Consider the following 25,229-nt stretch of genomic DNA (forward strand, 5'->3'; position numbering starts at 1 on the left):
GTGGGTGCAATATGTATTTGTTTATGCATGAATACATGTTGTACAAATGCCTCTATTACAAGGTGAGAATCAACATTCCTTTGTCTGAGAGCTAAAATTTTACCCTTCCAGTGCTTTGATACATCTGCAATTGTAGATGCTTTCACCCTGAAAGCTCCATTCATACTTGGACGCATATGTACTCAAGATGAGCAATGATACGTATCAGTGATCCAATTCCCTTCTTCATCTTTTCTGTTATGTACTTCTATCGAGAGAATGCTTGTTCTTCTCTCATGCATTATAACCTAGGCATTAGATGTAAAGAAATATGTATTAACCCCTAAATAATAAGCATTTTAAGTCTGTCGAGTAATCACCAATATACCATACAAATCAACATGGCATTAAAAGATGTTTACACTTTTGTAACAGATATAAGCATCGATATCAAAATGCATGTGAATATATATATCAACAGAAAGTATAGATTTAATTTCAAAACATCACTTTAATCATACCATTTACATGAAATATAATAGAAAGAATAGCACAAGAATACTCAGAATTTCGTCAAAATAAATTTTATTATAATGAAGAGGATCCTGATTTGACTCAATACATTGTATGAAATGCGGGTATTATAGAGTAGTTGTTACAAGGATAGCAGCCACATGGCATGCAAATCTTAATAGGCACATTGGATTGACACATGAGATATTCTAAGACTCAACACATTGTGTGTTATATAGATTATATAATACAAGAGTTTCATGGATCATTACCAATTGGCATGAAGATCCAAATGAACACACAGGACCAATAAAGCAGAGAATTTTCAAACCATTGACTTTCAGTAGATCCATATCATCCAACACAAAGGAATCACTCACCATATCAAAATAGTTGATGGAGAATTATATGCTTCAACTAAACCTTGTACAATATTTGCATGTACAAAAAAACACCTGCATGAATCCCTTTTAACAAAAATACTTGCATGAATCCATTTTAGCAAAAAATATCTAGATAACTGCATGAATAGAAGCCATATAAAACAGGACCAATTTAGTTATAAGCTGATTTGCTAAAGATAAGATTGAATCATTGCTAATCAAAACCCATTGCAAATGATGGACATAAAAAAACATCAATCCCATAAAATATAAAAGTCACTAATTAAATGAATAAATTTTAACACCACAAAATATGGTAGATTTACCTGTCAATTGAGCTACAAAATCTCTGCTCTACCTTGTGTTAAGTGCTGCAACAATTGATCCTTAAGTTAGAACTAGCATCAAACCCTATTGTAAAGATAGTAGAAAATGGATAATGCAGAGGAAGAAAGAGAGAGTTTGTGTGAGTACGCGGGAGAAAGAAAGAAATGAGCACCTATCCAATCTTGCCCAAATTGATCTCTACAAAAGACAATTTTGCAAGAGTTAGTATTTACATGAAGGTATACTGAAAAATAGTAGAAAAGAAGAAACATAGACAGAGAAAGAGAGAGGGAGAGAGAGATAAGCACTTATGCAATGTCACCCAAAATGATCTCTACAACAAAACAAGGGTTAGAACTAACATTGTGTTTTATTGAAAAGATATCGGTAAAAAAAAACAAAAACAAAGAGAGATTAACACATTTGCCTCTTGCTCCAAATAAACTCTGCAACACTATAACAAAAAGACCTCATAGACGCACATTTAGACGCGATTTTTGAATACAGAGAAAATCTTACGGGCGCGTCTATCCGCCCGTCTATTTGCGCGTCTACCATTTCGTGTCTATAATCGCATGTATCAACGAATTTATACACAAAAATAGACGCACAATAGACGCACATATACACGCGCATATAGACACGCTGATAGACGCATTTTTACAAGCATTGGTAGACGCGAACGGAAAACAAAAAATATCATTTAAAAAAAAGATATTTAATTTCTTTTTTAAATTTGAATTATGGAGCGCGTGTATAAGCGCGTGTAGTCTGCACTATAGACGCACGTATAAACGCGAATTATCTGCAATTTAGACGCGCGGATAGATGCGTAAAACAGAACTAGAAAAAAAAAAACTAGAGCACAAAGCAACCACATGCTCTCTGGTTTTTTTTTTCCCCCTCCCATACATCAGATTGTGCATTTGGAAAAAAAACAATGTATCTTATGGGCACGAGAATTGAAAATAAAAGTCCATGTATTCATTATATATCAAAAGCATTTATAAGGGAAGTTTAAGTGCTTGCGACCTAAAGCGTGGCCGCAAGCAGTAGGCTCAAAGATAGATCATACATATACAAGAAAAGAAGGCCTCATGAGGAGGTATGGTACTCCTCTACGAATCTGAAGAGGAAACATCTTCGCTAGTACCACCATGGCTACTAGCGTCGCTATCCCCCTCCTCGCTATGCTCCACATCCGGGTTCACCTACACACACAAAAGATCAGGGTTGCTTACATAGACAAGGTGGAGAAAAAGTTATAATTAGCTATACTTTTAATAGGAAAGTAAGAAAAACATACCTCCTCTTGCTGTGAATCCTCATGGCCCGGTTGTATTGGTCCTCAGTGTGATGAGACCCTCCTCATAGAAGTGAAGCCATGTGCCTGCGCGGTTATGGCCTCGATGGTAACCTACCTCTCTAGGAGTAGATATCCTACCAACGATGATAGTCTGCAAAATATTTAGATATATATAAACAATTATGAGTCAATATATTAGAATAAAATATATAAAGAATTGAAAGAAATATAAATTTTAAAAAACTAAAAATAAAAATATACTTACAAACTCTGTCTCCCACGACTCTCTGCCGCTCGATCCGTAATGCGACGATCCCATGGTTTCCATTTGGATCCGTCGCGCCTCTGCGTGCTGGCGACTCTTCACTTTCTCTGCTGCTTTCTTCTTGGCTTTCTTCCACTCTATGCGGTGGCACATAGGTGGTTGGCTATAGGCTCCACACCCCTCCTCCTGTCTCCGCAGTGAGTCCTTGGCCCATGTCATGAGGTGGGATCTTTTGTTGTGAAGCATATCCCTTACTTTTGTGCGTCCCCAATCATCCGAGAATCGCTGACCCTCAGGATTTAGGTACCTCCCATGGACTGCCCTCAACACCTCCTGCCACAAGCCGCTTTTCTTATTTTTGAAGGCAATGAAACAATCTTTATACATCGCATGCACGACGCTCCTCATGTACGCCATTACATCCCTTCTTTCATCATCATGAAAGATGCCACCAGCATCTGTAACTCTATAGTACTGGCGTACAACCTTCTCTACGTGATCTACTAGTGAGGGTGATCGCTCGCCACCTCCTAGGCAACCCCCACACAAGCCTCGTCCTATCCCTCGACTCTCCCTGCTCCCTCTCTGTCGACTACCCTCTGCCTCGCTGGACGCACGAGCTTCTGCAGATGCACGTGCTTCTGCAGATGCTTGTGCTTCAGCCGATGCACGTGGAGCACGTGGAGTACCTGCATGTGGAGTTTGGGAAGTAATGCCAGGCAAAGACGTCAGAGGCGTCCCAGACATGACACTGAACACCTCATCCGCTGTGGGAGAGCGGCCAAGGTGTCTGGTCATCTCTCCCATGAAGTTTTTCCTACTAGGAAAACCTCCAAAAAATGCATTGACCCCCCTGCCAAAGGATGTCAATGTATCATTCATGCGATCCAAATCCGGGTCATTGCTAGATGAACCAGGATATGACATCTGCAAAAAAAACACAGAAAAAAGATAAATTTATTTGCATACAAAAAATCATATATTATCTACATTTTCAAAGAGCTTTCTTTAGACATTGATCATAAAACTTAAGTGCTAATGCTTCTCATAAATAAGAAAATTGATAAACACAAACATGAGATTGGTCACATTCATTACAAAAATATATTGTTTACTATAAGAACTGGGAGACCTGGCGCGTGTATCCCCGCGCCTAAATTGCAGGTTAGACGCGCCCTCATACGCGCTTCAAAGTCAACCTTCTGTCCAGCGCATCTATCTTCGTATCTAAGATGCAGCACAGACGCACTGTCAGACGGACATTCCAGGTCAATGCGCGTGTATAATCGCGTGTAGACTACAGGTCAACCTTCTATCCAGCACGTGTATCATCGCGTGTAGATTGCAGAGCACATGCGCCAGCACACGCGCCCTCAGACGCTATGAGAGGAAACATTTTTCACGTCTATATCTGCGTCTACACTGAAATGTAGACGTGCTATCAGACGCGCTCGGTCGGCTGATTTTAGCCCGACGAATGCCATTGATGATTTACAAAATGCAATACATAATGGAATCACAAATCCTAAATACACAGATAGAGCAAAGAGAGAAAGAGAAACAAAGAGAAAGAGAGAGAGAGAGAGAGAGAGAGAGAGAGAGAGAGAGAGAGAGAGAGAGAGTCACCTTGGGTGTTTGGTGTGGCGGGTGGTGGGCTTCTTCCTTCTCCTTCTTCCTCTCCTTGGTAAGTTACCCTCCCTTGATGCTTGCTTGCTTGCTTACTGCTTCTTCTTGTTCTCCTCTCTCTTGTTCTCTTTCTTCCTCTCCTTGGCTTTCCTTTTTCCCTTCTTGTGTGTTTGAAATGAAAGAAGAGGTGAGTCATGAGGAGGTGAGGCATGAAGAGACTAGGTGAGGCATGAAGAGACTGCATGTCGGCTAAACTCAAGCTTCAGAACCGCAAAAAACGCAGGAAAGAAAAGGCACAGTTTGAAAAGAAATGATTTAAGTATGGTTTGAATTTTGATGTGTGCATCTATTTTTGCGTGTATATGCGCGTCTATTGTTCAAGTAGACGTGAATATAGACGCGAACATAGACGCGGAAATAGACACCAATATAGACGTATAAGTAAACACGGATATAGATGTGCATTTAGCCTTTATCATGATTTTTTGTTTTTAAGATAAGTTTTGATAGTGAATTCTTATCATAAGTTTTAATGTATTTGTAATGATTTTTGTGTATTTAAAATTGATATCACGAGTAAATGGATATACGATGACTTCTATTGGGAATGCTGCAAGCTACATGAAAGGTTTTTAACACCCCCATGAGATCATGTACTGTCGTTGCCAACATAAGGTTGATTTGAGAGTTTGGGTCCTATAAATTTAACAGCAATAACAAAGGACATGTACAAAAAATAGACTGTTTGTCAAAGGCAAGCCACTATTAGTATTCAAGAAGGTTGCATGCAGAGCTACCAAGGACCAAAACTGATTCGGATCTCATATAGATTACACCTCCTTTTCTTTTCTACATGTTGGTGCAGTTTTGAACAACTCAAAAGTAACCTCTTGCTTGCATGATATGTTTTAAACTATTCAAAGGTAACCTCTTGCTTGCATGATATGTTTTAAACTATTCAAAGGTAACCTCTTGCTTGCATGATATATTTTAAACTACTCAGAATCTTGGAAAATTTAAAGAAAAGATAGGATTCTTTGCCACCCAAGCCTACCCTGCTTACTCTATTGTTGCCTGAGAGATTGTTGCAGGGACTTCCCCCAATTATGAGGCCGATCTTTCCCACTGCATCCACAATCTCAGCCAACTTATCATCAGTAAGATCTCTAACATCATCCTCCATTTGAAATCGGCATGTTTGTAAGGTTTTGTTCCACTAGCTGGCTATTATGTTTTTACATTTATCATTGATCTCCACAATAACAACAGCCTTCAAAATTATACCCAATTTGTGCAATGCCACTTCTTTCCCACCAAGGCTCAAGAATAAGGACAGAACTGTTAAACCTTGCGGATATAATTCTTTCAGTGGTGAAAGACTGTACGCAATAGTATTGACCTGAAATGAGTTGCCCAATGCATCATACCGATCTGAAAGGGTAGAGCAACCTCAAGTGTGGTCACGATCATATCCAAGCACCAGCTCAATCTCATGGGGTTCAAGTGGGGCAGCTTGGCCTAGGCTGACCCAAACCAAGTTCCATATTTTGCATGCCAGGACAATCTCATGTTGAAGATAAGAAGGTATCTTGCTTTCTTTGTGGAAAGAAAATATTTTTCTGATCAATCCACATATAGTGCTAGGGGCACCCCGTGTGTTTATGCAATTCAGCTTCTCTCTCGGATCCCATGGGGGCCAATACTTCTTTGTTTTCGAAAGCACCTCAAAGATTGTCATGGGAGGCAGGGGGAAGAATCAACCTTCTTCCATCTACTGGAAGGTTATAAACATAACCATCTCAGCCTAAAGCATGCTGAAAAATATCTAAAGTCTATGAACTCTGGATCTATGCCATTAAAATGCCGTTTGATGGTCTCCCACTCTGAATTGGGAACGTTCTCAACATTTTCAAAATAGAAAAAGGGAGGGCCTTCCATCAAACTATTCAATGGTTTTGGCTTGCCTTTAAAAAAGCCAGGAATTCCAAACCCCATGCCCTTTTTGAACTTGAAGGGTGGGATAGAACCTAGATGTGGACGCGCCATAAAACACTCGAGTCTTCACTGGCACTTTTATCCAAGTCTAGAGTAGGAGTAATGCTGATCTTTGTTTTAAGGCCCAAATTGTGTGTCTGCTGGCGCGTCTATATTAGCGTCTATTTGCGCGGATATATAGACGCAAAATTCGCGTCTATTTATACGCACGTTTACATGCACTTATAGACGCTATGATAGACGCACCCGACTTTGCGCGTCTAACATGTGCGTCTATGCCTCGTTTCTGTTGTAGTGCAAGAAAACAACAATTAGAACAGACATCAAATTCTATTGAAAACACAACATAAAAGAGAAACAACACATAGAGAGGGGGGAAAGAAAGGAGAGAGAAATGAGCACCTCTATCTCCTACCCTAAACAACCTCTGAAATAAAACAACAGTAAGAAACGACATCAAACTCTATTGAAAAAATAGTAAACAAGAGAAAATGCAAAGAAAGATGGGTACCTATGTTTTGCCCAAAATTTGTAGCTGCGTGGAGAAGAAAGTGCAGAGGTAAGAAGAACGCTCAAAACCCTAATTACTCTCAACAGGGAGCTTCAATGGAGATGAAAATTCACGAGTATAAAGAAGAGAGGGAAAGTGGTCTGTTGCTCAACTTTTGGGTGAAACTAATTTCGTAAGAGAAAAAAACCGAAATTGAAAATTCTCCAAAAAAAATGGAAGAAATACAAGGTGAGAGAAACTCAAATTTTGTGTACTATCCATTCTCCTTTTTTTGAATCCCCCACTACCCCTTTTTTTAATAGAAAACCCAAGATTTGGAGAGAGAAGATTCACCCTTGATGGATGTCAACATCTAGCCTTCCTATTGGACAATCCAAAAGGCCTATATCTTAAACTATATTATTTTTAAGGACCCATTTGTAAGTTCATTTTTTTCCTAATGCAAATGTGTAAAGGTGAAAAAAGAATCTACCAATTCTTTCCAACTAGTGATTCCTCGAATGCATTGACTAACATTAGCTTTGGTTGCTTTATCACGTTCTATTTGATCTAGTGCCTGCATCCATACTTTAGATTGCACATTAGCTTTACATTCTTTCAAACTTGATTTCGTTGGCTCAATTTGCAACCCATAGGTAGCTGCATCAATTGCTACGTCGTAGGCATTCATTACAACTAAATCTTCTAATCTTTTCTTCATTCCACCATTGCCAAAATTTGGCTCCAGTGGAAGATAAATTTCAGTTGTATGAATTTTTTCATCTTTCCAAAAGACGAGCTTCTGTGCTTCAGTCTCACGGAAGGCAGAACACTCTCTCTTGTCATATTGACTATCACACCAAATATAGTGCCTCTTAAAGCCTTCTCTCATGGGTCTTTGAGTTTATGATCGTCCTCGTTCTTCAACTTTGACATCCAACTTCTCCACCTTGGAACTGTAAGATTCAAATGAATGTCATACATGCTTTTAATGAGTTCATCCATTATATCATTTTTAGAAGAAACTGAAGAAGAAAGAGTTGGTTGATTAGTCAAAGGAATAGGGGATTTTGAAGGTGGAACAAGCTCCATCAATGGAGTTGTTAAAGTTGAAGTAAAGCCCAATCTTAGTCGCATCCGCTCTCTTCGAGCAATCATATTAACTGCATCAGTAACATCTATTCATGCAGTCTTGACTCCTGATTTGGAGGTAGTATCTTCTAGCCGATCAACAAGCTTTTCTTATATATTGGAATCTGCAGCCTTAAGGAATAATTCAATCTTCTGACCTTCCGTACTTTACTGGTCTTTAGCATCAAGTTGTCCAAATTTACTTTCAAACTCATGGTATAGAGCTGTTGCAACTAAACCTTTGTTGGGTTTTTCAACCCATTCAATGAAACTTTTCTTCGTCATAAGGTCAGAGTCTTCTAAGAAGAATTCTTCATATAGGGCTTTTTTGAATGCATCCCAATCCACATCTTACTGAAAAAGACTATGGATTCTCTCTTGAAAACCATGGTTGGCTAGTCTAGCAAAATAGTGACTCCATGCATATTGTGGTACATCAAAGAATAGCATTTTTTCAACATATAAGCAAATAAAAACAGACATTTTGACCATTAAATTGTTTTAACTCCCGCCAACTTCCTCTAGCGTCTTGATAGCTGTGGAATCAATCTTCTCTTCGTCTTGCCTTTGTTGTTGTAATATTTGGATTTGTTGTTTCTGAGTCTGCTGCAGTATACGTACCAATTATTGTAGAGTATCTCCTAAAGAATCCCCCATCTTGGAGTTCTTTTACACCGATCTTCACATCAAGTTCACCAATGTCGCAGCGCATAGGGTTGAAGGTCACCACAGGGGTTTGGCAAGAGAAGAATGTATGGGGATTCAAGAGCTTTTACTCTAGAGATAGTAGAGATAAAAGAAGGGTTAAAGGTTTCAAGCCGAGTTCTTGAATATAAAAGACAGTAGGGTGAATATAGATTTAGAGAGAGGAGTAGACGAAAGAGAAGGGGTTCGAAGAGATTAAAGATGTAGAAAAATACTCCAAAAAAAAATAGAAAATTTAAAAGAATACTAACAGAGATGAAGCATGTTAATTTCTTTCAGCATTATGAGAAAATATAACTCTAATAGACAAAAACATGTACAAAATAAAACATTCCTCTATGCTACTCAGATCACCAATCTGATGCCTCCATTAGCTTCAAAAAGAGAGACACCTTGCCAAAATTTAGCCAGATCACTCCATCTCCCACTTCGGAGTGCTATTCACTGCCTGAAAACAGGCATCGCGCATCGTACAATTTCGTTAATCTCTCTTTTTACATAAAATCCTCTCAAGTTTGTTGAAAGCTACATGCTTTCTTTTACATGTCATCCTAATCTAGAAGTTGTCTATAGTTTTATGGATTTTTACAAGATATAATATCTAGAATATCAAAAATTAACTAAAAACTTGTCCAAAAAAGATCTAATATTTTGAACCATGGACACTAATACTAATGCCTAAAGTGGCGTTGACTCTCTAAATCTAAAAGAAAGCCACACTCTAGATTTTTTGGTGTGTGCGTAGCAGCACGACAATGCATCACAAACTGTTGATATCTACATCGGTATTTGTGATGTGGCGTCAATATCTGTGTTGATATTTGCGTCATAAATACAATGCTTATACCAACATCAATAACAATGGTTTTATAGAGACGCTAATACCGACACGTTTAGCGATAACAATAGCAATTTTTTTATAAACATTTTCATCGCTTTGAACGTTGATATAAGATCTATATCTTGTAGTGATGTTAGACTTGCACTTTAGCCACTAGTAGCTCATTTGCAAATTTCAATATATCAAATTTTTGAAAACTTATAAATACGAGATATTATTTTGACAAAATGATCATGAATGTATAAAGTAATGCTATCATCGAAAAGCATTTTATCAATGAATGAACAAGTGTAATTATTATAGGCTTGTATTTTAAGGTGTATTGATTATAGATTCTCTTATATATTCATTATATACAATGTGTTATGTATAAATGGTATAATGCATACAATGCTTTACTAATTATAAGTTGTGTTATGATCTTCATCAATGGTTTGTATGAAGTTCAAGACCCCTCCTAAATGCCTCTTAATTAAGTCCTTAAATGTTATTTATGGTAAGAAAAATATCATATCTCACCTTGTAGAAGAGCCTTGCATTTAGTTGACCTCATCTCTTTCTACTCTCTCTACTCTCACGTATTCAACACTCTAGTGCTTCTTGCTTTTGGACTACAATGTATTACCTCCATCTTCCCTTTGCTACATGCTTTTTGGCTTGGTTTTGGCACTAATATGCTATTATTATAATAGCCAATGCTCGTTTTGCTTGACAAACATAATAGCAAGTACTTTAAATGCTTCCAATGATAGTGCTATCTTCAATGTAGAGAACTTAGATGACACTAACTTTCAATATTGGAAAACTCAAATTTGGTAGATACTTGTGCAAAAGAAAAAAGTCAAGCTATTCAAATTAGAGGGTATAAAGCAAACTTTCTAATGTAGAGGATTGAGAAGAGCTTGATGAGGTATGCAATTCTATTATTATTTTGTCATTGTCAAATAGTTGTACCTCAATGTCATTGAAAGAAGGGTGGTGCTTATGCATTATGGAAAAAGACTTGTGATTCTCTATGATAAGCGGTCCTACAACACAACTATATTGGCTTAAGAAACTCACGAACCTTCGTACATCTTTATCTTCTTTCTTAAATGAGTTTCATTCTACCTTCAATCATCTTACTTCAGAATGCCTTAAATTTGAGAAGATTATAATATACTTTGAAAATTTATATGATAGTCAATATTTGATCACATGATCAAATTGTTGCCCCCTTCTTTGAAGGTGAAAGTTTTTTTAGTACAGATGATAGTACCAAGTTCCATCTTCAAAAAATGGATTAAGATTTAGCCATATGATCAAATCTTTATTTCTAATTTGAGAGTGAAACATGGGAGATTTTCGAATTTTCTAATATAGTGTTTAAAGGAAAAGTGTAAGATAATGCCAATTCTTTTGATAATCATAACATTGTTTCTAAGTCTAGTGCTAAGATAGAAGAGATAAATGCATTGGAGTATAGCAAATGGTTATATACTTGCTACTTCATCACTTCATGCTACATATTTTTTAAAGATACCAAGACATCCCATATGGGTGAGGTTGATGACAAGTACGCCACCCTTGGGATTGAACCCAGCCAGAATGCGCACACACAATTTTGGCATAAACCAACAAGCCTTTCAGGTCGGTGGCATTTGCCTAAGTCTTGGACTTAGGCATGGTGCAGTCCTCAGACACTGGATTTTCGCGCAGGAATAGATCTTATGTCCTGTCTGATGGCTTCAAATTAGCACCTAATCTTCTGGTGTCTGAAGGACTGAGTCTCTTCTCCATCCACAACCTTACAAACAAAAAGCTCCTGGTAGACCATGCCTTCACAATCTGGCATAGCATCATAGGCGCCAAATCACACAGCTCTTTATAGCTTGCATTTCCCGGTTGCATTCTGACCTGGCTCTTATATTGGTGGGAAGTAAGCTCCCTTTGTGGGTTAAAACCTTCTCAACTGCTGCTGCATATTTCCCCATAGATGAGCCCTCTGTGGGTTTCCAAAGCTCGGCCGATCCCAAAGCCACAAGGCTAACCATTGGCCTTTCAAATTTGCAGCAGGCACCGCCATTGCCTTCCTGCATAAAGTTAGACATCAGCCTTTGCTTGACCATCTGTACTGTGCCTGCATGAAGGATTGCCTGCACCGCAGCACTGAAGAGTACTAGTACTGCTCGTGCTCACATAATCAGTATCCTTCCAAGGTCCGATAATTATTCATATCATGAACAGGGTTCGCAATGTGCAGCTCTTAAATCTGTTTCGGGAAACCCGAGCAACAGACTCAGGGTTAACTGTCTACAAAATCTAGAGCTTTTCTGATCAAGCTCATCTGCATGAAGAGATGAATGACCTTATCTCCTGCAATAGGGTTCTGAACATAAATGACTTGTAGATAAACAAGTCATTCTCACCTGCACAATCATGAAGGTGAATGATCAGAAGCCTTACGTCAGTCATGATGATGGCCAATTATACACCAAATAGGCAACATGGATGCAAGCTTGCACCCATGTCAGAGCTTCAGAATAGCTGGAATGCGATCCTCCCAAAAGCCAATTATGCTAAGGATCAACCCTAAGCATCACAAACGCCAATCGCCTACACTCTTGCAGGCATAAGACATAGCTCAGACACATCTTCAGGCAGAAGTTAACTCTAAAAGCTCCATAGCCTATGGGCCAACCCGTGTCCAGCTCTTAGTGTCCCTTTAATCACAACACAGTTAGAGCTACACAGAATTGTTATGGACTGTAATTAGCATTTTGCTCCACCACTGGCATTATTATCTCCCTGACATTTTCAACCACTTCCAGCCGCATCTATGCATCAACCTCATGGTACCATATAAAATACTTTTTAGGGAATGTAAGTGCAAACCACATAGAGCCCATGATAGTCACAGATGATGACTACATCGTACCTTTGAAAATAATTGTGTAATATATATGCATGCTAGTTGTGAAACCAGATATCCTTTGAGGTCTTGCCCTTATTTTGATTGGTTGGGGCAATAAAAGTGTTGGCATTGGTGTTAACAATGTGTAATGTCTCCCAGGTTATGGGGATCAAAGTTAGTAAAACATGCCTTAATCGCATGTGAACATGGGACAATTAAAATTATCCAATTCATCATCTTTCATAGGATGGTATGACAGTGTGCTCATTAAAAGGACTCTACACAATGAATGGGAGGTAGATGATTCTGAGGTAGGTAAGGTATAATAACATAATGACATGTTTTGTTTATGCAAAAGGGTCACATGTAAAAATGTCATGAACTTGTCAATGATAAAGGCCCAGTGGTGAACAATACTTGGGCTCATAACCATGAGGTTATGGGCTAAAGTCTTGTAGGGCACATGATTAGTTGGACATCTACATTCAAACATGGCATACTATTTTAAGTCTAAGCTCCTACCTACTTAAACATTCAATTGGTCCCCCCTCCTCGGTGAGTTCATAGAGGAGAAGGCTACCAGTTTAAGCAAGCTTGATGTTGATTTGGCTTGCAAACTATCTTACCTACATATGGGAGAAAAGTTGCACCAAAATAACTCTTGCCCCCTCACTCAATTCATATTTGGAGGTAAAGTGCCCCTTGTCGATGTTCAAGTGTGTATCTTTTATCTCAAAAAGAATATCATGAACTTGTACAATGTCAAACCTAGTATTTTTCCCAATTGTAATGACTAGCAACGTTTGTGAGAGGAAACTTTAAAACATTCTTGAAGGACAAATGTTAAGGAGTCCCTTGAGAACATTTATCTTATTCTTAGAAAAATCGACCATAAATTTGGCTAAATTGTAGTGCTTTTAATCATAAAAATTAGTTGTATACATGGTCCCTTTGAAAAATATCATCTTACTCTAGGGGAAGTTGACTAATTTGTAGTGTTTAAAATTATAAAGATCATTGATGCTTATCAACACTAACAAAATAAGATAAGGAATGCCAATCCCTTCTCAACTCTTACATAAGTACTCCCTCTAGGGTTTCACTCATTTGTAAGTCTATCACATCGATTCAATCAATGATATTTTCTAAGAGTCATGTTTTTGACATTTTTTTATATCAAAAAATAGGGATATTCACAAGTTGAATAGAAAAAGGGTGTGTCTTATTCGAGATGAATTTACAAATAAGGGATTCTTAAATTAGGCCTTGAATGCATGTGATAGTAAGAGTTTACAATAGTCAACTCCCTTGAGACAAGTCCATTGGTTATAAAAAAATTTGCAAGGTGCAATAAGCCACGGAAAATATCCCAAAGCATCCACTTCCACTTAGAATCACCTTCTTCTACATCACAAGCAAGCCACTTTGTTTGTCTTTGTCAAGCAATGATCATGCACCATGCAAGAAAGTCTTTTCCACAATGTGCATTAACATGTAGCTTGTGTCATTATGATGCATGGCCCATTCTCTACATTCCCTCAACTCGAAGCATTGATTTTTGTAATGTTGAATTTATGTGTATATTACATTCTAATTAGATGCTTTTGATGTCTACAAATTAGAAAGCACCCTATGTCAAAGTCATGATTTGACTCATTCAATATGTGAGCTTTAGTTAAACAAGTCAAGCACTAAACATTTGAATACCTAGCCCACATCTTCATATGATTAGGTTCCAAAGTGATACAATTTTCAATGACTTCTTGTCACCTTATATGCAATGAAGACTTTAAAGATGATCAATGGCAAGCTTACTAGAAATTAGTATGGTTTGTTGATAGAGCAATAGACCTTCTATACAAATTAAGAAGCAAACTCCACACTTTACATGTTGGAGGAAGGGACTAGCTTACATGGATATCAAGGGAAGTTTCTAAGTTTGGGGATAAGATTGTTCAACCGTACTTATAATAGCAAATCAAGTACATAGCCAAATTCTCTAAAAGTCAAATCAAGAGGTTTGTCAATTTCACCTTCACATCAATGGAAACGTAGGAACTAGGTTATATCCCACTAGATATCTTTTTATGTTTTCCCAAGGTTTTCTCATCTTTGAGATAATATCTAGTTAATAAAAAGAGTACACCTTCCTTGTTTATGTACTTCAATATGTGACTCTCTTCTAGCTCTACTCTTATATACCATGTAGGGCTAGAAAATGTGAATGATATAAGATTGTAATACGTGTAAAACCCTAAACATGAGGTGATTATGCTTGCAAGCATTACTTGCCATGAACTACAAGCACAGCCAAACACTTATGTTACTTGTGTAGTTTTTGGATGGAAAGTGGGTGCCTTTTGGGGGGGGGGGGGGGGGGGGGGGGCGGCCTAGGGCCTTAAGTTATTACTATATGCACTTCTGGTAAATCCTAAGGCTTATCTAGTTGGTTATTGAGTTTTAAAGATTATATGCTATTTGGATTACATTTGATCACAATAGGTAAGGGTTATGAAGTGGGATCTTGGGAGCTACACAACCTCTCTCTCTCTCTCTCTCTCTCTCTCTCTCTCTCTCTCTCACATCAAGAGAACCTCATCGACATGCATGCTTGCATACATCGACAAGTTACACCCAACTGAACATATGCATGCATAGAAGCCACACACACGACTTAAATCCCAAAAATTTGCATGCATTCAAAGACAATTAGATAATCATGAGCACATGCATGATGCATGCAAAGAGAGAGAGGGGAGGAGAATAAAAAGAGAGCGATTTTTACGTGATGGGAACAATCCCAAGATGCGTTTAAGGCATATATCACAATTCCTGGTTGAGAGAGAGAAAGAGAGAGAGAGCGCGGAGTATATTTTCTTATCTGCTAGTTATACTGATTGATGAGAAGCCATTAGTGCAGTACTGCGCCCGTGATCACACCTCCCATTATCGCACGTACCTGTAATTCATCGACTGCATGAAACCCACAGATCAGAAGAGGAATATTCGGAATATTCGATCTAGGGTTGTAATTACTCCACTTCATCTTTCACATGCGGACTTCTGTTTATGATGAGCTCGCTCTGCAGGGCCTCGCTCTGATCTTCTCGTGATATTCTCCATATCTGCCTTAATACAATTATTCGACATGATTAACACCTGATTAAGATAGCCGGGAACAAATCAAAGCTCAGGTTTACCTGCGGCTTCTCATACCCTCTCTCGCAATCAAGCTATTGATCTGCATCATGCTAATTATACACGCGATAATGACGATGATGACGGCGTTGAATGGTGGGTGATGTTGGCGCGGCTCAATAGGAGGCTAGCAGCAACGGCCGGGATTTGCTGATCTCCTCAGATTGAATCGCGTCAACATCAGCACACTCACACGCGGCTCCTTGCTTGCTGCACGTTCGGGGTAAGTGATCCAATAGTCTGCGGCCGAGGAATCTCTCTCTCTCTCTCTCTCTCTCTCTCTCTCTCTCTCTCTCTCTCTCTCGCTGGTATTTCTCCATAGCTGCAATCTCATCATAAACATCAAACAGAGGTATATAACCTATATAGCTGCGCGCGCGCGCGCGCGAGAGAGAGAGAGAGAGAGAGAGAGAGTGTGTGTGTGTGTGTGTGTATGATTGAGTGAGTGAGTGCGTGTGTGTTTTGCAGCAGAAACACTGCGCGCTCTCTCTCTCTCTCTCACCGCTCGCGTCTGGTTTGAACAAGGTTAAGAAGCCTTTTACTGCACACGAGTATATTGTGACCTATAAGTGTGTATGTGTGTGTAGGGGGAGAGAGAGTGTGTGTGGGGAGATCCGAGAGAGAGAGAGAGAGAGAGAGAGATCCGAGTGTGTGTGTGTGTGCATGTGTATCTGTGTGAGAGGCGAGAAGAGAGAGAGAGAGAGAGAGAGTGTGTGTGTGTGTGTGTGTGAGAACGAGTGTGAGTCGAGAGAAGAGAGTGTGTGAGAGAGAGAGAACGAGAGTGTGTGTGTGTGAGTCGAGAGAAGAGAGAGAGTGTGTGTGTGTGTGGGTGTGAGTCGGAGGGAGAGAGTGTGTGTGTCGGGGACGGGGGTGGGGGGGGGACTCGGGAGACGCGAGAGAGAGAGAGAGAGAGAGAGAGAGAGAGAGAGAGAGATGACGCTGCCATGATGGCATGCTGGCTATCATTAGCTGCACTTACGATTGCCTGCCTGCGAAGAGTCGCTTGCCGACGTGGCAACGCATTTACAACAACCTTTGCCAAACCCTTCCCCCTTTCACACTAGCCCACTCCACGTGAAACAACAAGTGCCTTAAGGCTTGGCCGCCCAATAGCTTGTGTTCACTCCCAGCATGTTTCAATACCAAAACCTTCACCATGCTTGGTTCCAGAGAGGGCCAAGTTTCACGGGCGCATGAGTTTGAACTCTAAGCCGTGCTTTCTCATCAACACAAATGCCTATCGGACATCTATCTTCAAAAATGAGAAACACAGTGCACCACACCTTTCCACCTTGATGCATGGAACACGAGTTCTGGTGTATGACACCATCACAATGTCTTACAATTCTTATAACTAGAACACCATCCCAATGTCTCACAAATTCTTTGATGCCAGGAGGCATATTCCACGGTGGATTCCGTGCCACGGTGGATTCCGTGAGGTTTTACGGTGGATTCCGTAAACTTAGATGACCGGGGCTCATACACAAAGAGGATTCTTTGTGCGAGAAGTTGATGGGGACGCCTGTCCTTTTCGGGCGTTTCATTAATTTAGTGTGTACATGGGTGATTCCATAGCGGGTGATTCCGCAAAATGCATATTAAATTAATAAACGTTTATGAGTTTAGAGCGCACTCTAAACTCATAAACGTTTATTAATTTAATATGCATTTTGCGCTCTAAACTCATAAACGTTTATTAATTTAATATGCATTTTGCGGAATCACCCGCTATGGAATCACCCATGTACACACTAAATTAATGAAACGCCCGAAAAGGACAGGCGTCCCCATCAACTTCTCGCACAAAGAATCCTCTTTGTGTATGAGCCCCGGTCATCTAAGTTTACGGAATCCACCGTAAAACCTCACGGAATCCACCGTGGCACGGAATCCACCGTGGAATATGCCTCCTGGCATCATTCTTATAACTGGAACACGAGTTATGGTGTATGATGCAATCACATGTCTCGCAATTCTTTTAACATAATATTGGGTAATCTAAACAAGAAATCCAATATAATGGATGTAAAATCAACTTGGAATGTGACTCCAATGCAAACATATGTGGCATTGTAGATGCATTATTATTTGGGCTTTAATTTATAGAAAAAATGTGCCACTCTTTGTTATAAGTAAGATACAAATAAAATGTGCACATTGGATCAAATATTTGATTATTATATTTTCCAATTGCAATTATTTAATATATTACCTTCTAGTACAATATAGACATTATGGTCATTATGATCAACTTCTTATTATTAGATTGTATTGTGATTCTTATTAACAACTATATGGATGTCCAAATCCTTATTAGACCATTCTAAAACCGCTAATAATCCAAAGAAGTATGCCCATTTGAACTTCGCAACAAGTATGTATGTAAGGTTCAAAATACAAAAAGCCAAAAAGGATATGCATGCTAGAAACTCAACCTTGTCCTTAGCAACAATGCCTCGGGAGTCCACCTTATAGAGCATGTAAGATACCGCAATTAACAAGATTATATTTACAAAAGGATTTTTTTAATTACAATTTTTAAAAAATACATAAGTTTAGTAAAGTAGAAGCTTGGGTCATTTTAAGACCTTATAGCATGAAAAGAAAGGGTATTTATTAATATCCTTTGAACGCACATTATATACATGATTTCTTATAGGTAGACTCCTCAGGCAATGTTATTGTCACCATAACTCTCAAAGTATACAAATAATGATAATAAGGATCAAGATTGCTATTTATAAAGCACATCTCTAAAGTTTGAAATTTTTGCTACCTTTCTCATGCAATATATAACAAGCATTGCAATTCAAGTATTTATATTAATGCCATTATACATACTTCCCAACAAACTATCAACTATCCTAACCTACTTTATCCAAGATCGAATGCTAGAGGATGTGACCAAGTTTTCATGAGAGTGATGAGATTTTCAAGAAATTGGAGAGAAGTAATTACTAGTTGGTTGGGACCACTTGGACTCAATTGAATGGCAAAGGGGGGATGAAGGGATTGAAGAGGCATGCTTAATGAAAGACCTCATAATGAAACACAAATGCTTTTCAAACCTCCATCTATACATCATGAGGCATTCTCATATTTAGGTACCCATGCTCTTAAATCTAATAGTTGTACAAAGAGACCAGTTACATTGCCATAAATGTAGTACCAACATCATTAACATACTTTCTTTCTAGACACCTACTACCAACATTGCATCCATCATCAATAGATCATATGTTCCTAGTGTTTCTTTTCCCATAAATCCAAACATCATATCCTACAACACCAATGCATATCTAAATATGTATATTATTGGCCATCATGGTTTTTTTAGGTGAGGGCCTTTATAATTCGTCTTCTTTTCAATAGTCATTGAAGGTTGCCTTAAAGTTTCTTTATGGGCATACCTAATGCCCACATGTGATACCCTGTATATGACAGTACAACGCAAAATCGTATTGGTATCAATCAATCTTTAATACAATGTAAGTAATCATGGCAAACCTTAATGTGGACGATTTTTTAAAATCTGTGCACACCATTCATTTATGCAATGAAAAGCCCTTTGCAAGACAGCTACCAATAAGTCATCTATACTTTTAATCCTCATGCATAACTCATATATCTATCACAAAAGTTTTAATATGATAAGTTTTAGATAATTTTTCACCATTCTTGGCATTTTATAACCATAAAGGAAACCCTATACTAAAGGATAAGCTATGATTTGAGGGCTTTAATCGAGCCAAAAGCTAACATATGCTTTTTCATCCTACAAGAGACACTTTTAGAACATTGTATAGTGTAAAGTACTTACTTCAGTCATTGATAAATCCAAGGTAACCAGGTAAAATTCATGTTTTTGCTCGTGAGAGAGAGCACTCACAGATGATGAGTATGTCTATCTACTTCTATTATAAAAAGTGCAGATGCTAGTCATTCATAATTATGCAAGAAATTCTTTTCTAAAGACTTTTTCATACATGGTGCACACCACATGTTGCAAATAGTGGCATACACGTGTGATTTTCATGTAGATCCTTCTTTGTTTGAAGGTGTCTTTCCTCTGTAATTTACATCCATGCACATCCTCTTGATAGAGCCTTTAATTTGACACACCTTTTTATTAAAACTTGCCAAATCCCTCGTGTTATTTGGTCACCATGAACTAGTTGCATAGTCAAGGGGTTCATTCTCAACAAATCACACACACACTCACACACACACACATGTTGTATGTATGTATATCCCTTGCAATTACATATCTTCCTAGAATTAAATGGCCTCTTTTCTCCATAATTTTACAAGTTTTTTGACATTGATGTCAAAAACCCCTCCTTTAAATTTGGTTTTGTAGATTTTACTTGTAATGTAAACTCCTAGGATTTCATAAATCTATTTCCTCTTGCATGTTGTACAATGCATAGGAAACAAACAAAATCCACTACAGAGTATGTCATATACCAACAATGATGAAAAATTCTTGCTCTAAAATATAACTTATTATTTTGGTGGAGCTACTTAATTATAACTTTCATTACATGCATAAGTGGATCCCCTCTATTTTTGCAATATTTAATCTTCTTGCAAGTGACCTTTGGTCACATTCTGAGCTACCTATAAGCTAGCAGTTTGCAATGTGCCTAGTTCAAATAATGGATTTCACAAAAGTCAACCATGGGAGGTTTGAATTGTGATCCCAATATAGGAGTGAATGGCTTTCACTAATATTGTAGAATTTTGTATAGTCAAATCTTCCTCAAATGCACATATTTGTTTGGATAAGCACTCCAATGCACAACACCTACAACAATGAGATCTTTCACCTTTTGCACATTAGCTTGGGGTATTACCCGTGTGAACTGTGCAAGGGATGAGATGCTATGAGTGAAACCATCATAAGGGAATGTCTTTAAGGAGAAACACCAAAACTTCATGGTGGGAATACAAAAATTTTCATGCCAATTGATGTGAGCCCCAAATGAGTGAGAATCCATAAATAATTTCACATGAATGTGATATGACCTGCCTTATGCAGCAAGTTGTGGTGCCTATGATAGTGTTGTCAAACCCATCTTTGCATTGGCTTTACTTGAAGATCATTCAAATGGTTTGATATTAAGGAATGATAAAGCACCTTAAGGAGATTTCCTTGGATATGTAACTATACTAGGTTGATTCAAGTAGGATCATTTAACTCAAACTTTAATGAAGTTGTACAAATTAAGTACAAAGTAATCAATTCCACTTAGAAACTAACATGTAAGTCTATGAACAAGAAGGGCTCACTTATTCATGAAATATACAATCGTGATGTGTCCTTTAATACCACTTGACACATGTAATAATCTCTTTTTAGTAGCTGAGCTCCTTCGAGAGCACCTTATCCTTAGAAGGGCCAAGCCATTATCTCAACATGACCAAGATTTTGGAGAAATATGCATACTATCTCTCCCACCTCAAAATTGGAATATGTCAAGTACATCAAAGCTCAACTCAAAGGCGATTTCCACAATGAAGATGGGACTCGAGCTTGTGTTCTAGCTTTCCTCCTCCCAAAAGGCAGTAATGATCATTTTCTCACCTTTGATGATGGTTCAATGATGGAGTATTATCACTTGGTCCATCTCTACTTGAGTATACATTTTGTAAACTTTTATTCTCTCTTTCCACTTTGCATGCACATGCAACATACTCAAAACATACATGACACAAATTTTATAGTAGTGGACACATCATTATGTTGATATACCTCTACATGCAATAGTGTGATCTCATGGAAGATGCTCTCATGTTTTACATGAGTTTCTGCATCATCCATTATAATGTCATCTCCCTAACATCAAGAGCAAGCAATTGGCTATGACTAGCATTATCTTTCTAGTAGATCCTTGATCTAACTTCACCATATGTTTTTCCATGCTTTTTAGAAAAATCTTGATGGTGGATGGTCCAAACACTAGTGTATTTTGAAACCACTCAAGAATAGCCCTTTAAAGTCTATTGACCACATTAAGCTTTTATCATCCAATGATTAGTGTCATAGCTATGATGTGCTTCGTTAACAAATGTATTGATATATAATCAAAGTTGTGCATTCTTTTAAATATGCTTTAGAATAAGCTCTTCCGAAACTTCAAGAATGCATAGATTGGCATAGTATCAACCTCCCATTGTTTATGAGCTTAACATGCTTAAGAAAAAGAATTGGCACCCTTATTAGAGCATAGTGTTTGATGTTCCATCTAAAGGATTGCTTATTCCATTGAAGAATTGTAAGCTAGTGTAAGCTCTCTTTCATGTCGAATGCATGATGTCACATGTGCTTAAAGCTAAAACTTCTCACCTTTCAACAATATGTGGATTTTCGTTCACGTAGTTGTGAGATATGGCACCTTTTTCCCCAAAGAGATATGTCACTTTTTCTTTTGAAGATGTTTATAGCTTTTATGACACCTTGCTATAAGGAATCACATTTTGTGAGCAATTGGATACTTTAAATGGAGAAGTTCATATAGCTATGTATAATGTGAGATGAAAATACCAAGTTGAATCTTTAGATCCCTTTTTTAGAAGCATCAATGTAAGTTCATCAAGGGCAAACATTGGTGTACTAGATTGTTGTTGCATTGTTTGGCTATGGTGGACTTCTTTTGAGACATTTCAATCTTCCACATAGAGAGAGAGAGAGAGAGAGAGAGAGAGAGAGAGAGAGAGGAATTAAAGAATTCCTTAAAAATAAACAACAAAAATTCCAAAAAAACATCTAATAGCTTTGTTTTTAGTTGATGTGAAGTAGTTTAATGGCTAGTATTACTAATTTGTCAAGAACAATTGGGGCATTACAATAACATATGCCCTACATTGTTCATGTCAAATATATTTAATAGCAAATGCAAAAACCTTTAACTCAAAATTTGGATAGGTGTTTTTCAATCAGACAACACATACTTGCCACTTCTAACCTAAAAATCTTGTAAACCTCAAGGTTTTAAACCTTATTCTTTAAATTTTGAAGGTTTTAAGATTTATTTTCTTTTAATGCATAAATGTAAGTATATTATAATGAAGTAATACTAGCTCCTTTGTAAGAAGGATAGTCCTACAAAGGTTATGAAGAAACTAGGGGGTACAAAGAGTTGCACAAGACTTAACTAAAAGCTCTCAAAACAATCTTGTCATTTTGGTTGGCTGCGACGCACTGAACATATGCAAGTTCGATTGTTGCTCAAAATTGCCAAGAGGCACTTTGCTAGCAAGCTGGGAGAGAATGTTTGGAATCCGAAGGTGTTGATGTATTCATTTTACATCAAAACTCCTCATCCTAACCCTAAGAAAGAGTAGGTACTCAACACCATAATTAGTGATAAGAAGTTTAGATTGATACGATAGAGATTGATAAATAGAGTTTTTGATCAAACGGAACGGGCAACTGCTGATAAGGATAAAGGTGACCTTTGGGGATTCGAGATTCGAGAGCTGAATCTCTCTCTCTCTCTCTCGGTCGGGCATGCTCACGACAACGCAGCGTGTGCATATATATAATAATATATAAGTAATAATAATAATAATATATGAATACACACGCACACACAATATAGTGTTTGTGAAAGGCTGGCTGGTATTCGCATGCGCGGACGCACGCCCTCTCTGCTTTCCTCTTTTCTTAGCAGCTGGCTGCTGCTGCTCGCCAAGCTCCTCATTTTATTCTTCTTCCATCATTGGATCAAAAAGCCTCTCGAGTGAACGAGAGAGAGAGAGAGAGAGAGAGAGAACCCCTTTCGATCATTTGCTGGCTCCCCCTCTCATCATCCCCATTCCCATAACCCCTTTCGCACCTCCAATCCAAGATTCACCACACAAAAGGCGTACTTCCCATTTCCTAGCTCTGAAAAGAAACCTCTCCCCACCAAAAACAAAACATACCTTCTTCCCCCTCTAAAGTTCGTTCACACCCTTTTTCCACATCTCCCATACACTCACTTGTGTGCATACAATAGGTGCATGCGTTAGACATGTGAACATGTGTGCAATATTTATGAACCTTTACCATTAATTGTGTGTGTGTGTGTGTGTATGTGTGCACATGTGCGCATGCATGGGGCATGCACATGATGGTTCACCTCATACCTTCATGACCACCACCTAACTTCACAAACATCCCCCCTTATGACCCCCCCTCAAACACAAGGTCACACATAGCATATTACAACAAATTAAGTTCATTCCAATGCTAGGTTTCGATGGCCTTCAAAAAAAAAGTTGCATTGTTGCTAGTAACAATGGATGTCAAAATGGCATTCCAACATTTATTCCAATGTTGTAAAATATGTGTAAAATATACAATGACGGTCATTCCGATACATATTTCAATGCAACAATGCAACACGTGACGCCCAAGCATGCAATACCTCGATGTAAGTGCTCTTCTTGTCTTCATTTGTATGCATATTTACTTCTCTTATTTGCTTCTCTCTTTGGCACACATATGCATAAGAGAGAAAAAACATAGCTGCAGGCTTTTTGTGTGCTTTTCTTCATCATTTTCTTACTTTTTTGTGACAGAGATTGTGTGAAAGAGATAGGGAGAGAGAGAGAGAGAGGAGAAAAGAGTGAACAAAAGAGAAAGTGAGAGAGAAAAAGACAATGTGGGTGGTGTAGTTATATTTTAGCTCTTTTTATTCCTTGTTGTCCTAAAGAGAGAGAGAGAGAGAGAGAGAGAGAGAGAGAGAGAGAGAGAGAGAGAGAATAGATTTAGTGAAATTCATGTCCAATTTCGTATTGGAATCCTCTTCTCTAATATAGGCAATGAAGGTACAATGGAGAAAGGGCTTGATGTATTAAGGTGGGTGTATTGATTACTTCTGTATCAATGCATGCGATATTCAAGGAAGGTTGCATACTCATACCAGAAATTCCACTTTGACCTCTTCCTTGAGCTTACATCAAATATGTAGCTTGTCTTTCATTATATTTGCCTTTCCCATAGAAGTATCTACAACAAACAAATGCCTTAAGGCTTGATTTAGAAAGCTATATTTTATTCTTATATGCAAGTGTGTATATTTAAACACTACTCGAAAAATTAGGCCTAACGATGAGGCTAATTTAAGGAAAAAAATAGTGAGCATCACTTATACAATTATAACCTTTCTTGCTTGAGCTATGGGTTGGTTGAATAATTGATGGCAGCAAATATACATCATTTTATTGATCATTTTATTAGAGTTAAAATTGCCTTTTAAGCTAATTTTATTAGTGTCACTAATCTCATATTTTAAGCAACACAATTATGTGATTGTAGTAGTGATGCTCGCCCAATGAATGTAATCACTTTAGTGATGCAAATGGCTTAAATGATCCTTTTGTTCAAAAATCCTAGAGAGCTTCCTTCTTTCTCCTTTGTTGACAATTTTTCACGAGCTTCTTTCCTTGCTCATTCATTTGATCAATTTGTTGCCTCTTTGGCTGCGATTTTAGGGTTGAGGCAAGCTCCCCCCTCTCTTTATTTCTCTTAATCTATCTATATATCACACACACACACACACACACACATGACACACGAGAGAGA

The 25,229-nt window shown here is 38.1% G+C and overlaps 1 long non-coding RNA gene across 1 annotated transcript; it reads right to left on the reverse strand.

The window, feature by feature from the left end:
* Window positions 1-10,840: 10,840 nt before the first annotated feature.
* LOC148020880 (uncharacterized) lies at window positions 10,841-16,423 on the reverse strand. Its single transcript, XR_015694646.1, has 3 exons — window positions 15,655-16,423; window positions 15,414-15,579; window positions 10,841-11,969 (listed from the first exon to the last, which is right to left on the reverse strand). It is a non-coding gene; the product is annotated as an uncharacterized LOC148020880 (long non-coding RNA).
* Window positions 16,424-25,229: the final 8,806 nt, after the last annotated feature.

The sequence above is a fragment of the Lygodium microphyllum genome, chromosome 18 (genome assembly GCF_053477565.2).
Source record: "Lygodium microphyllum isolate KBCC chromosome 18, Lygodium_microphyllum_v1.1.10, whole genome shotgun sequence".
Taxonomy (NCBI): Eukaryota; Viridiplantae; Streptophyta; class Polypodiopsida; order Schizaeales; family Lygodiaceae; genus Lygodium; species Lygodium microphyllum.